This window comes from Lipotes vexillifer, unplaced genomic scaffold (assembly GCF_000442215.2).
Source record: "Lipotes vexillifer unplaced genomic scaffold, Lipotes_vexillifer_v1.1 scaffold995, whole genome shotgun sequence".
Lineage (NCBI taxonomy): Eukaryota > Metazoa > Chordata > Mammalia > Artiodactyla > Lipotidae > Lipotes > Lipotes vexillifer.
Window position 1 is genome coordinate 1,542,289 of NW_006785389.1, and position 5,397 is coordinate 1,547,685.

The following is a 5,397-nucleotide window of genomic DNA, read 5'->3' on the forward strand; positions in this document are numbered from 1 at the left end:
TGTATGACTCTAATTATATGACACTCTAGAAAAGGGAAAACATATAGAGACAGTTAAAAAAAAAAATCAGTGCTTACCAAGGAGTACAGGGGAAGAAAGGATAAACAGGTGGAGCACAAAGGACTGAAACACTGAAAATCATTGAAACCACTCTATAATGCGGAATGCGAATAATTAAACATTTATCAAAGCCCATAGAATGTACAATACCAAGAGTCAACTCTAATGTAAACTTCAGATTTTGATTGATAATAATGTGTCAGTATAGACGCATCAATTTTAATACTTGCTTGGGGGATTCCTGAGTCAATACAATACCTACTAAATTCCCAATGACATATTCAAAAAATAGAAAAACTCTTCCAAAAATTCAAATGGACTCTCAAGGGATTCCATATAGCCAAAGCAATTATGAAAAAGAACAAAGTTGAAGGACTCACATCACCTGATTTCAAACGTTACTACAAAGCTACAGTAAGCAAAATACTATGCTACTGGCATAAATACATATATACACAGCAATGGAATAGAACAGGGAGTAGTCTAAAAGTAAACCCTCATATTTATGATCAAATAACTTTTGACCAAAGGATCATTACTATTCAATAAGGGCAGCCTTTTCAATAAATGGTGCTGGGAAAACTGGATACCCGCATACACAAGAATGAAGTTGGGAACTCACCTAATACCACATAGAAAAATTCACTCAAAATATATCAAAAGCCTTGGAACTTCTCTGGTGGTGCAGTGGTTAACACTCTGCACTCCCAATGCAGGGGGACTGGGTTCAATCCCTGGTCGAGGAACTAGATCCCACATGCGTGCCACAACTAAAAGATTGTGAGCCGCAACTAAGGAGCCCTCAAGCCACAAGTAAGGAGCCCAGCTGCCATAAATAAGACCCAGTGCAACCAAATGAATAAATAATAAATTTTAAATATATATATATATATATATATATATACACAAAATATAAGAGCTAAAACTATAAAATTCATAGAAAAAGCAAAGGGGAAAAGCTTCAAAATGTTCAATTCAGTTATGATTTCCTGACTATGACAACAAAGGCACAAGCAACAAAAGAAAAAATACAAAAACTGCACCTAATAAAAATGAACAATTTTTGTTGGATACCTTTAAATTACACAACATTATGCATCAATTATACCTCAATAAAGCTGGGGGTGGGGGGGAAGCGAAAAAAGAGACAAACTTTTGTACATCAAAGGACACTATGAACACAGTAAAAAAGCAACCACAGAATGAGAGAAAATATTTCAAAATCAGGTATACAACAAGGGATTAATATCCAGAATACATGGGTAATGCCTTGAACTCAACAACGGCCAAAGAAGCAACTTGGTTAAAAAATGGAAAAAGGGGGCTTCCCTGGTGGAGCAGTGGTTGAGAGTCCGCCTGCCGATGCAGGGGACACGGGTTCGTGTCCCGGTCCGGGAAGATCCCACATGCCGCGGAGCGGCTGGGCCCGTGAGCCATGGCCGCTGAGCCTGGGCGTCCAGAGCCTGTGCTCTGCAACGGGAGAGAGGCCCCCGTACCGCAAAAAAAAAAAAGAAGAAAAAGGGAAAAGGACCTGAATTATTCTAAAGATATACCAATAAACACACCAATAAGCACACCACTATGGAAATGCAATCGAAATGGAAAAGATACACAAGTTCACATCCATTAGGATGGCTATTATGAAAAAAAAAAAATAACACATGCTGGTGTGAATGCAGAGAAATTGGAAACTTGGAAAAAGCTTCATGGTCTGTTTCAGTAGTGACCGAGTCAGTGACTTCTGTACAGTCAGGCACAAATAAATGTCAGGTTCAGGAATGAAGCAAAACTTCGGTACCATGGATTTTGACATTCGCCTGGTCAGAGAGGGCAAGCAAGGAGAGAGCTACCAGGCTGACTGTAACACTACTGACCCTGAAGCATCACCTGCAAGACTTTGGGGCTACAGGTGTCCAGGCACTAAGGAGTAGGGAGGCACTAACCTAGCTGTAGTAACCACAGCACATAACCAAGGAATTAACAAGGTGTGCCCAGGGTCCAGATGTGAGAAACAGAGCTGTCCTTAGGTAAGAAAAGAAAAGAAGAGCCTAGATCAGAGGATGGAGGTGGGTGTGAGAGCCTTGCCCAGCATACTGACAAGTGCAAAGTTCTCCAGCATGACATCAAGGTACAGGTGTATCTGAACCTCGTTAAGAAGACATCATTCCTCCCAGGAGAAGTACACGGTCACATCCTCAAAGGTCACACTGCCCTGGTAAACAGGGACAAATAATACCATGAACAGTCTCACTCCTGAAAACCCACAATCCATCTTCCCACACATTTCCCCTACTGCCCGACCAGATGGAGACTCTTGAGGCCTTGGGAGGAAAACCTCCCTCCTCTAATCTGAAGCTCCCATTGCCTCCAAAATATACAGGCAGACACTTAAAGCAGAAATCCTGCTCTTCTGTGTTATTTCCAATAGAAAAAAAAAAGGAGACCTGCACTTACCTAAACCAACTCAGCCTCACCTTGACGCACTTCCACAACTGGTATCGAATCCAGGATTAACCTTACACAACTCCTTCCATTTGAGGTGGGGAATGGGACACCCTCCATAGAAACTGGCCTCCACTCAGGACCCTGAACATGGGGTTCTCCAGGGTTCCCAAACCAAAGGGCTGGGAAAATGACTAGCGAAGAACCCCAAGACCCTTCTCAAATACAGAGAATGTGTGCGTGGGGTCACATCATGTGAGGGACTGCAACAACCTCTATTTAACGAAGGTGCTTCTCTGGCCCTTGGAATCTGTGGGAAAAGGCAGGCGATGGAGGAAAAGTGACCAGGGCGGTGCTCCAGGGGCACAGGCCTTCCCTGGCCCCCTGGCGGTACCAGAACGAGATAACCTCAGGCTGACTAGCAAACCTCTCCTCTATGCCTCAGTCCACAGTGCTACCGCTTACCAGTTGGGACCTTGGAAAAGCCACAACTTCCCTCTGCCTCACTGTCCTCATCACCCCCCTACATTATGCTCTTCCATTGAGCAGGCTCTGGAGTATTTTTAAAACCCTAACTCAAATCATGTCCTTTCTATGCTCAAAACTTTCCACAGGGACTTCCCTCGTGGTGCAGTGGTTGAGAATCCGCCTGCCAATGCAGAGGACACACTTCAATCCCTGGTCCGGGAAGATCCCACATGTCACGGAGCAACGAAGCCCGTGCGCCACAACCACTGAGCCTGTGTTCTAGAGCCCGCGAGCCACAACTACTGAAGCCCACGTGCCTAGAGCCCGTGGCTCCTCAACAAGAGAAGCCACCGCAATGAGAAGCCCACGCACCGCAAGGAAGAGTAGCCCCGGCTCGCCGTAACTAGAGAAGGCCTCCGCGCAGCAACGAAGACCCAACGCAGCAATGAATGAATGAATGAATGAGTAGACGAATTCATTCATTTATAAAAAACCAACTCTCCACCGCTCCATGGGCCCAAAGAGAAAGATACAACTCTCATCTACCACTCCAGGTGCAGCCTGGTCTCAAACTTTGTTCCTCCCAGAAACAGGATGGACTCCAGGTTCCGAATGCTCCTCCTTTAGTTGCGTCTACAAGGCTCACCCAGACCACATTACACTGGTGGTCAGAAATAGGGACACGACACCTGAAGGCCTCACTGTCTTGAACCAGACGTAAACAGGCGCCTCTCACGCCGGCCATTCGTATTTGGGTGGGGAAACGGGCAGGGGAGAACCCGGAGCACGCAGCATTTACCTTAGCCGGGTCCCTCAGCACGGCCGCCGCCACCGAGTCTCCAAGAGGAGGGGCCACAGCCCAGTGACCAGGTCGGACTCGGCGTGGATACTGCACGCAGACCGCGGTCTCCCCGGCCCCGAGACCCGCCCCTATACAGTGCGCACAAGACCTCCTTCTATGCCTTCTTGCCCCGTCAACTGACCCCCAACACCACACACCTCGACTTTCTGACGAGCTCCTCAGACTCCACAGTAATCAAAATGTCCGCCACGAAGACGGCCCTCTCCCGGAGGTTCGCCCTCCCGGAAATGCACCCTTTCTGGATTTTCATTGGATCAACGTTGCTGCCTTAACACAAGTTATCCTGGGTAATGTAGTGCAAAGGCCTCAAGGAAGCACGGGGCCCCACACCTGAATCACTTTGAAAACAGCCAAGCAGCCCCCGAAGAGCGCTGGGAAACGACTTCTAGGGCGAGGATGGGGTGCGGGGTGGAGGGTACGGGGCTCCATTCTTCTTATGAGGGCGGGGGGTGGGGGAGATAGGGGGCTCCATTCTTCTTACGGGGGTGGGGAAACTTTCCGGTGAGTGTTGAGCATTTAAGGCTCTATAATGCTACTGATTGCTGAAGTGTTTGGATGTTGTCTCAGACTCCACGAAGCCAACCCAAGTTGACATCCACTGGTAACAGAAAGCAAATAAACATTATCCTATTGCTCTTGAAACGCATGCGGTCTGAAGCGTTAGTCATCTTGTAAACTTTGGCAAGGGACAAGAGAAAAGTAAGACAGGACCCTGACCAGGAATATGGAAAGGAGATATTGGGCGGCCCTGAAGCAGCTGGACAAGAGGGAGAGCGCTGGTTCTGGTCACGTCAGAAATGGCTCTCCTGCCTGCATATTCAATGACTGTGCACAGCTCAGCAAGAGATGGATCAGGCCACCCACCATGGCTGTCCTCTTGCTCTGTACATCCCCTGGTCCAGCAGTCTGATTCACCTGCACCCTACTCACACGGCTGACCTTCCATCTTAAACATAAAGCCTAATCTGCGAACACCTGGGTACCTGCCCAGGCCTCAGCTAGTGATTAACCTTTAGATCAGAAACTCTCCACTTTGATAGTGTTATCAGAGGGGATGTGAGGAGCATGCTCCTCTGCTGCTTTCCTTGATAACCAATGAGCCAGCACGATGTCAATTCCCGCTAAAGCTGGTAACCTTCTCCAGAAGCTAAAAACTGCTGAAACATCCTGCTCGCTGCCTGCCTACCAAGATGGGGTGTCTCTCCAGGACCTTGCTTTGGATGACTTAGATCCAATATCCATTAAAACACTGATGTCTGTCACTCATTTACCAATACATCTTGCACCTGACAGCTCTTTAGGAAGACCACTTGTCTACTTAAAAACGGCCCCTTTCCTCCAGGGCCTGCATTATTGTCTCTTGTCCGTATACACCAGAGTCTGGCTGAGCAACCAAAAGCCCCTCATTCCCTGCAGGGTCCCTCCTTCAAGGCACAGAAACTATTCAGATGCCCAGGGGTCCATCTCTGCTGGTCAGGCCGCATTTCTACCTCCTCAGCCTCAGGAAAAAGATCAGTTCCTGAGGCTGACTGAGTGGGGATTGGGGTGTGTCGGGGGGGGGGGGG